The sequence below is a fragment of the Oxyura jamaicensis genome, chromosome 2 (assembly GCF_011077185.1).
Source record: "Oxyura jamaicensis isolate SHBP4307 breed ruddy duck chromosome 2, BPBGC_Ojam_1.0, whole genome shotgun sequence".
Lineage (NCBI taxonomy): Eukaryota > Metazoa > Chordata > Aves > Anseriformes > Anatidae > Oxyura > Oxyura jamaicensis.
The window spans coordinates 153,947,500-153,956,757 of NC_048894.1; the positions used below are offsets into that span (position 1 = coordinate 153,947,500).

General features: G+C 46.1%; 1 long non-coding RNA gene across 1 annotated transcript; it reads left to right on the top strand.

The window, feature by feature from the left end:
• Window positions 1-583: 583 nt before the first annotated feature.
• On the top strand, window positions 584-5,618 carry LOC118162887. Its single transcript, XR_004748700.1, has 2 exons — window positions 584-2,888; window positions 5,136-5,618. It is a non-coding gene; the product is annotated as an uncharacterized LOC118162887 (long non-coding RNA).
• Window positions 5,619-9,258: the final 3,640 nt, after the last annotated feature.

Sequence of the window (9,258 nt, forward strand, 5' to 3'; positions counted from 1 at the left end):
CGCAGCCCCGACCGCGACGGCTGTACACAGAGCCCCAGACGCTTACAGCCCCAAATAGCTCAGCTGCACACGCACAGCCTCGGGCTCCGCAGTAATACACAGCCCCGAAGACACACGGCCCCAAACACCACAGCCCCAAACACCACAGCTACACGCACAGTGCCAGACACCACAGCAATAGCACAGCCCTGAATACCACAGTCCCAAATAACACAGCCCCAGGCACTACAGCAATAACACACACGGCCCCAAATACCTAAACCTCAAACACCACAGCCCCAAATACCACAGCTACACACACAAAGCCCCAAATACCACAGCCCCAAATACCACAGCTACATACGCACATCCCTAAACACCACAGCTACACAAGGACGGCCCCAGGCACCACAGCTACTCACACAGCCCCAAACACCACAGCCCGAAACACCACAGCCCCAAATACCACAGCAACACACACACAACCCCAAACCACAGCCCCAAACAGCACAGCCCCAAACACCACGGCTGTACATACACAGTCCCAAACTCTACAGCCCCGAATCTCTGAGCTGCAGACACACAGCCCCAAATACCTCAGCCCCAAACACCATAGCCCCAGACACCTCAGCCATGTATGCACAGCCCCAAACACCAAAGCTACACACACACAGCCCCAAAACACCTCAACCCCAAACACCCCAGCTGGCCTCCAGCCAGGGCACCTCCTGGCAGCCTGCCCAGCTCCTCTCCCCCATGTCACCATCAGTTTTCCAGCAGTAGGTGACACCGGGGGAAGCCTAGGGCTGCTTTTGTGCATGCTTCAAGACAAGGCTGTCCTTCTGGTGTCACCTTGCCCATGGTAACTGTAGGCCCCTAGATGGTAACTCCTGCCCTACATCTAGGATTTGCAGTCTTAGCCAACAAAGGCTGGGATGCTCCTGACTTCTTTGGGGTCCCATTTTAGGTCTTCCTGAAATCCTAGGACACCTGGGCTTGTTACTTGTCCTCCCTCCCTAACATCATCTCTGTCTTGGTCCTGACTACATGTTGTTTGAGGGCTTTGGGTACCCTTCTTTTAGTGTGCAATGGGAACCCGGTTCCTTGAAAATGGATCAAATCTGCATGCTGGGAAGTCAGTCTCTGAGACGGAAGCCCTCTGAAAGGAGGACCTCAGGCTGAGCAGCCAAAACAGGTCACATATCCCTTCGTGAAACCATTGGACACAGTGAGGAGTGAGGGATTCATTTTGTTAATTCAGCAAATGAAATTTTCATCCTCCAGGGCAAAGCCTGGATCGCATCACCTGAGCATTACCAAAATCATTACAAGCGCCACACAGAGCGGGAAGGTCTCACCTGATGAAAGACGCTTGTGCTAACAGCAACAGGGGGAAGGAGAAAAGAGGAAATATCTGGTTTCGATCAACTCCTTCTTAAAAATAGAAATCTGATTACCATTGCCCATTTCTGATTCCCCAAGGGAGAGCAGGAGAAGAAGAAGGATCTATAAATAGTTTGCAACACAGAGAATCCTATAGCAAAGTCGCTGGGAAAGATCAATAGCATGATTCAAGGAGGGCTCCAAATTACATCTCAGGGGATGGAGGTGCTGAATGGAATTGATAAATGAGTTGCAAATGCTGTGTGTGTTGTGTGTATCTAATTAACGGAGGGCGACTGGGATCAATAGCGACGAAGGAGCTGGTCTAAAAATAGCACTCATGAAGGGATTGCAACCTGCGGGCAACAGCTTGGATGGAAATGTCCCCCAGAGTAATTAACCTTTAGCTGGGAAATGGTGACTAACGGGGGTTGAGGTGGAGCCTGTGGGCAGCTGGGAAGGGATGAGGTCTCCATGAGGCTTTGGGTCACAGAACAGCATGACAGTCATGGAGGGTACAGGCATAGCCACAGGGTTGCAGCCTTCCTCCTCTCGGGCTGCAGGGTCAAGCTGCAGATTGGCGTAGTGCGTAGTGGAGAAATATCCGAGTATTAGCATTTTGTTGGGGTTGTGGAGCAGGAAATATTTGTAGCACTGTGTACGTGCAAACATTTCAGCATTGCTTAGAGAGAAGTCACAGTCACATCTATTTACATCGACGACAGTTTAGGATTTTCTCCTTGTTTTCTGACCTTGTTGCTGAGAAAATATCCAACCTCTCTGAGGACCAGCCCCCGGCGCTGCTCATCTGGCCTCCCCAGCAAAACTCCGCATTTGAACCATGGTGCAAATACCATCCAAAGTGTCCCTCAAGCATTCCGTCTGCAGCGGAGCAGTCAGGCAAACTTCAGGGAGAAGGACTGACGTTGGACAGGATGATCGATGGCTCAGCTCGCAGGCTCTGCTGGAGTGCCAAGCGGAGCTGGCATCATCCGAGTTAGAGGCAGACACATACACCCTGGAACAGAAAGTTCACTGTCAGCCTGAGTGCAGGATTGGGACCCAGGGGTGTGCAGCATGGCAGAAAGAAAAGGAAGCCGTAAAGATGAAGAATCTAGAAAATATCTCTTGGCAAAGCTGGCATGGAAAGGATTAGAGGGATGAGCAAAGAGCTTTTCTCTCTTTAATATAAATGGAGGTGGCTAAAAAATCCGAGCCAAAATTTTTCTTTGTAAGGAAAAAAAAAATCTTTGTGGAAAAGTGCCTCACTGGGGACATGGACAGTTGTAACACAGCTGCTGAAGGAGCAAGCCCGGATTATTCACCAAAAGGATGCCTAACTCAAAGTGTCAACAAGTATCTTAGCTCCTCTCAGACTAGTCTGATTTGTGGGAGAGCAAACTGGTTGGAAGACAGCCCTGAGCTACAAAATGGTTGCACTGGCTGCTGTGAGCTCTGCTAAACCAGTGTTACACCTACTCCCTTGAGAAGAAGCTAGCGGGTGTGAGAAGTCTCCCACCTTCAAGGTAAGGCGGTGTGGGTACTGTGGCATTGGAGCTGCTCTCCTGTTTCACCTTGAGTTTGCTCAGCAGCAAAGACAAGAGCAAACTGCAAGGGAACTGGCATCTGAGTTGCTTTTGTGGACCTCTCCAGTTTCTACTGTTGGCCTGTGAGAGATGCTGCAGCAGGGAGAGCTAGTGGCTCTCTCTGCAAGAACGGACTGACAGCTCCCATGAGCCATCTTCCAGTTGAACCACTGGAGTCATAACAAACCAGATATGAGGGGAAAAAAAAGCTCCAAACCAGAAAAATAACTGAAAAACATGATCAAAAATGAAGGAAAGAGCTAACCTATTTATTTTTCTCCACAGGTTGTCAGGAAGTTATTTTCTTTTTCTTGAAATGGCAGCACAAAGATGGTCAGAACCGTGGTTCTTGTTCAGGGCCAGGGCTCGTTTAGCCCAGGAGTCTCTCTCCCACAGTGACAGGTAGGGAGAAATGAAAACAGAACAAGTATATGTGATTCTTTTTCACCTCCTTCAATACTCTCCCAACCTCAAGACTATTTTGATTCAGATTTTCTGAGCCTCTCTTATCTCTGTTTAGTGACCTGTAATGGATCTTTCTTCCAAGCACTTGTTCTTTCTTTTTCCTGAATCCAACTAAAATTTTTGCATCCTCAGCACCCCCTGAGAAGGACTTTGACAGATCTGTCATTCAGACTGGGAAGAGCACTTGCTTTTGTTTGTTCAAACCAGGCTTCCTTCAGTGGTCCCCAGCCCCTGTGCTGCAAGAGAGTCTACTATAAAATTTCTCCATGGCACTTAGAGCTTGGTAGAGATTTTGAAGTTCAAGTGAGGTAGCCCCAGTTTTAGCCACCATCCCCATGCAAGGGTGTAACATGACAGCTCTCTGTAGCTTCTCCACCTGTCTGTCATGGCAAGAAGATGTTCTGTGCCTTATTCTTTGCCTACAAGCAAGCAAGGCAGAGGTGTAGCCCTGTTTCACCCCAGAAAGTGTCTCTTGCCCTTCGGGGGATTTCTTTAAATTACTGCAGTACAGGTACTGGAGGAGGCATTGTCCTCTACAGCTCTGCATGCCCTAAGGAAGCTTAGATAATCAGGCAGGAGATACACATCAACACCTGATGGGTGCTGAAATTTGCTGTGAGTGTTCTTTTGAGTGTCGATGGGCAATTATTCGAGGAAGGTGGGCACACACATGGAGGGGTTGTTGTCACACATTTTACCTGAGAGGAGGGCTTCAGATCTATAGCAATTGCAACACCCACGGAGGGTGGGTATGCATAAGAAAAACTCTGCAATTTCAGCGATGAAGAATAGCTCACCAGAGGTCCCCCATAAAAATTCTTCCCTGCAAGTTTAAGAAACTAGTTCAGGAAATGCTCCAACCGTGAGTGCGGCTGTCCTTCACTGTGCAGCTGCAGCACCGAGGTAAACATTGCAATTTTAAGAACTGGGAAGTGGCTCAGTTTAAAACTGCAATGCTTGACTCAAAGCCTATCATAGGCAGAATCTTTCTATCTGGCAGCCTTTGGATCAGGTTTTTATCGGGAATGCAAGGATTATCGCGGCAAATATTAGAGGCTGGATTGTAAGAGCCACGCTTCCTTTTACCTTCACAAGCTCTCCTCTGGTTCGTTGCTTCCACCAGCTGCATGCATTTGCACAGTCACTGAAGTGTTCGTGGACCATGGACTTATTTGGCTGACTGCGGGAGGAAGCCGAGCTTGGGTTACTAGGTGAACACACCTGTGTCCTTAGAGCAGCAGTTCAGGAAAATGATGGAGGAGGGAACCTTCCCTGTGCAGCTCTCGTTTTATTCTTTGTGCCTTTTCCCATTGATGTTCAAAAGGAGTGCAGCCTCTATCAGATACACTCAGGCAGGTTTCGGATCATTCAGCAGTGTTTATGCAGGAGACAGAACAGGGGACTGGTGCTTTAATTCTTCCCTTCATCCCTCTGTGCCTGCAACATGACAACCCTCTCAAAAGTAATCAGCAGTGACAGAAAACATGCACCAAGAGTTTCATTGACTTAGGGAGAGGGTGCTTGTGTGAAGCAAGTTCACACGTGGGAGAAAAAAAGAACGGGATCAGACCTATGCTTCGTATTTTTCCCACACTTACTTCTTTTTACAGTGAATTCACTAATGCTAAATCAACCTAGGTGGCAGGAGTGTGAGCATCTGGTCCAACCTAAATAGTCTCTTCTGTTCTATTTTTATATTCATGTATCATTTTTATTCTGCAGAGCTCGTGCATGGCGGAAAGGGTGAGTTTGCTTCTCAGTACACAAGCCAAAGGTCTCTTCCAGAACTGCTGTGAAGGATTTGGAAGATGTTTCACTCAAACACAGAATTTATATATAGGAACAAAGCTTTCGTTAAACATGAGCAGCTAAGGGGACGGCATCACGCACTGACAATAATGTATGCCAGTCTTGTAGGCACACTGTAAGAGAAACAGGCTGCCTCGGAGAAATTAATACGGCAAAGGTGTTGATTATTGATCATTTGTTGCAGAATTGACTCCATTTTCTGAGCCAATGTGACTTCCAGAGCTATTTGTAGCTTCCTGAACACTCGCAGTGTGACTGGCACTTTTGCATTTGCTGCAGCTGACGCCTCAATATAGTATTTGATGCATACTTTAGATGACTGCCTTGCATACTGAAACTGCTGCTGAACAAGAACAAGTCTTTGAGGACAGCCCTGGAAAACTAGAAAAAAAAAAAGATCCATGTACTGGTATGGGCCTGTCCGTCACCAGCAGCGACACCTGAGCCGAAAAGGGCTAGGAGAGACAGCAGCTTTCCTGTGGCAATGGCTACTATAATTTGATGCAGCAACTTCTGAATGAACTTGTGGAAGTGTGCACTGTGCTAAAGTCACAGCTGAAGGAGATGTAAATTGCTTAGAGGGCTTCCTGGCTGGTGAAATAAGCTGCAACTATTACTGTACCACTGCAAAAGGAAAATTGGGACTCATTATCAGAAACAGTTGTGGGATAGTCTTGTCCAGAAGAAAATACCCAGTATTGCTGAGAATGTTTAAAATAAGCATGAATAAAATGCTGATTTACCTTACTGGCTTCTCTGTTGACTGCTTGAGCTGCAGGATCTAACTCTTATCTCGTCTGAATAAATGGTAGATGTATATACATCCTTTTTATTTAGAAGAGATTGAGTGGGCTCTTCCACACATTGTTCTTTTTTTTTTTTTTTTTTTCCTATTTTGAAGACACATGAATGCACTCATGCTTCGGATACCTCCATACTTTTCAGAGTGCATTTTTTCTAGTATTTTTTTCCAGCCCCTATTCCCATCATTTAGGACCTGACCACCTCCTAGTAAACAAAAAATGTTTCCTGGCCAACATTTCCCTCCTGCATATCCCATTTTTTTTAGGTAGGGAACAGATGGATTTACTAAAAGAGAAAGCCTCTGGCAGGTAAGGTGTTTTGCTGCAGCTCTAGCCTTAGTGTTAGCCTAAATCTTTCACAAAAGAAGATGGACATCCTTTGGGGTGCCCCTGCTGCCTCCGCTATTGCATCTCTTGCAAACCTGTCTCTGTGGACCAAGGCTTGAATATTCCTGTGTAATCCCTGAATACTCTGACTGTGGGTGCAATTTCAGAGTCCAGCTAGGACAGACCAGGGCCAAGCAAGCCAATTTGCCACTGAACATGTGGAAAAAGCAGCATCTTTCCTCTTCTCTATTCACATGTTGGAAGCATCACCTTTATCTCACCAAACTCAGGCATTAGCTGGACCAAATAGTAATTAAGAATTTGGTGCTAAACATCGTTATTATTATATCTGAAAGTGCTGAAACGGAACTAAGAGCATAGCAGTAGCCTAAACCTCTGCTAATTCAATTACATTTAGCTGTGCCAAAGTCTCTTACAGCTATTTTCCTAAATAAATTCCAACCTGTATATACACACAAGGCTAAACTGCTTCTTTGAAAGGAAGATTATAGTTTTACTTGTAGAGATCAAGCGGGATATATAGTATAGTGAAAACCTTCCCTGAGAAACTCAGAGAGTCAGGGCAAAGGCAGTACCATCTCATGGAGAGAATTTCCCACCACCTCATATTAGCACTTATTTAGAAACTGGAGGAGGGAGGGAAAATGAACCTTTAATAACCGCCCAGCTCTAAAATCAATTTCAGTGCTCAAGACAGCTTGTAAATACACGATATGCTTTAAAAAAAAAAAAAAAAAGGATTGATGCTGAGGAAAAGTGAGGGGCACATTTTCCTGCTGCTGAAGTCAAATAAGGCTTTTAACTAGCTTCCTTTTTCAAGGGTGTGTAAGTGGCTACAGTATTAAGAGCCTTCCTCTGGCTGAAGACAAGGGATTGGATTCTCATCTCTGTTACACACATTTAAATCAGGAGTAACCCACTGAGAATTGACCTAGAGTACATTTGTTTTAAGAAAAAAAAAAATAAAAAATAAAAAGGAATAAAGGCTTGTATAAAAAAAAAAATCTAACAAGGACATAAATTACGAAGATTTACACTTTTGGGCCAGGAGCTGAGAGTCCTTTTAAAACCACAATTGATTGATGAAGCCTCACAGCATCCCTGTGATTCAGTATTACAGTCAGGGTGCAGACGGTTGCTCTGAAGCATGGCATGGTTATATGGTTACAAGTCTCACAAAGGCAGAGCGTAAACCAAATTCGGGTTGCCATATCCTAACTACCATACAGCATTGCCTTGGGACAGCATTTCTTCCTCCTGGTTGCTCAACACAGGCCAGTCTGACTGCATGAATAAGGCTGCAATAATAACTAAAGACTTCTGCAGTTTCTCTTCTTTTGGCTACCAAAAATAACAACTTAGCATTCTCATGGTGCCGGACGGTGTGCCATCTCGTCACTCTGAGACCAATGGATCTGCTTAGCAATCCATGCCCCAGCCAGCTTGCTGAGCTGGGAGTTATAAAAGGATGCATAGAGCAGGCTTGAAGATGCTGGCATCAGGTTCAGTAAGTCCGTTTCGAGGGACCAGCCAAGACTGATGGCTCACAATCTACATGGGCAAGACACAAAACTAGTGGTAGGGACAGGCTACACAGAGTGAGTGAAGGGTATGGTAGTGTTAGTGGTCTGTAGGGCTTGTCAAGCAGGGAATCAAACCTAGATGGGGAAAAAAAAAAACAGAAGAGAAAGAAGGTGCGGGAGAGTGAGGAAGGCAGGGGATGGAGAAATGGTGCAGCTGCATACTGAAGCTGAGGGAAAAGGGCCGGGAGGGAGATGGTTGGTGCAATGAGCTATTTGGCACTGGACTGGCAAAAAATTGCCATCAGAACTGCAGAAAATGTTTGTCAATGTCCACTTCAGCTGTGTCTGCAGCTTTTCCAGCTGTCTGGAGACTCTGGCTGAATACCCTTGGCATTTTTTCTTGAAAGCAACAAAGGAGGAAACAGCTAGCACCCGGATTTCAGTTTTCCCAGAGGGCCAGATAGTCAAGCGGTGTTCAAAATCTAGGCGGTTCTTGGGAAAGGCACATTATGTTCACTGAAGTTAGCACTGTACTGGCAGGGCAGAGTGGGCTCTCAGACACAAATTGTGTTTCCAAGAGGCATCATGCCTTGAAGATTTCTGAGCACATACCTTGCTAAGGCTTTTTTGTTGCATGGATGTCACACCACAGAGGCTTTTGCTTGTGCTTCTGTGTCAAGCTGAGGGAAAAAAGAAAAAAAAAAAAAAAAAAAAAAAAAAGAGCCAGAATTCCTGCCACTCCTTGTTTTTCTGATCCCAGCGTCCCTAAGCACAGCTGGAGAATCCTTGTGTGTGCTGAGATAGCTGGGGGCCATTAGCCCTAATGCATTTCCCAAAGAACCTTTCCCTTTCTCCTGAGCAGACAGCTCAGCACACATTGTTCAGGAGGGAAATTTGCAGCTTAAATAGACTTTCTCCATGATTAAATTTATGTCTACAGTAGATGCATTTCCCTCCTGCTAAACTACAATAGCAAAGCATCTTTGCATGTACATGCAGACTCCTGCCTACAAAGCAGAGCTTTGCACAAGCTTAGTAGCTTTTCCCCATTAGCAAAGCAAGCTGTCTGACTACAGCTCTTGGCTTTATAATCATGCCTTTTTTAGGACTCTGTGCCAGCATGGCTAGGCAGTCGGGGTTCACACCTCACACTGCCGGGCAATGTCACCAGGCCAGCAAAAGTTCATGGTTAGCTCTGGCAGGGCAGCGAGGATGGAGCTGGCGTGTGCTCCGGGGGCTGCTGAGCTCTTGGTCGCTCAACCTGGACTAAAGCCACATGAAATAACAGCCATGAGTTACAGGACAAAAGCCTACGAGGAAATGGCAAAGTGTGTTTCTGGCCTGCTGAATCAGCGACAGAGA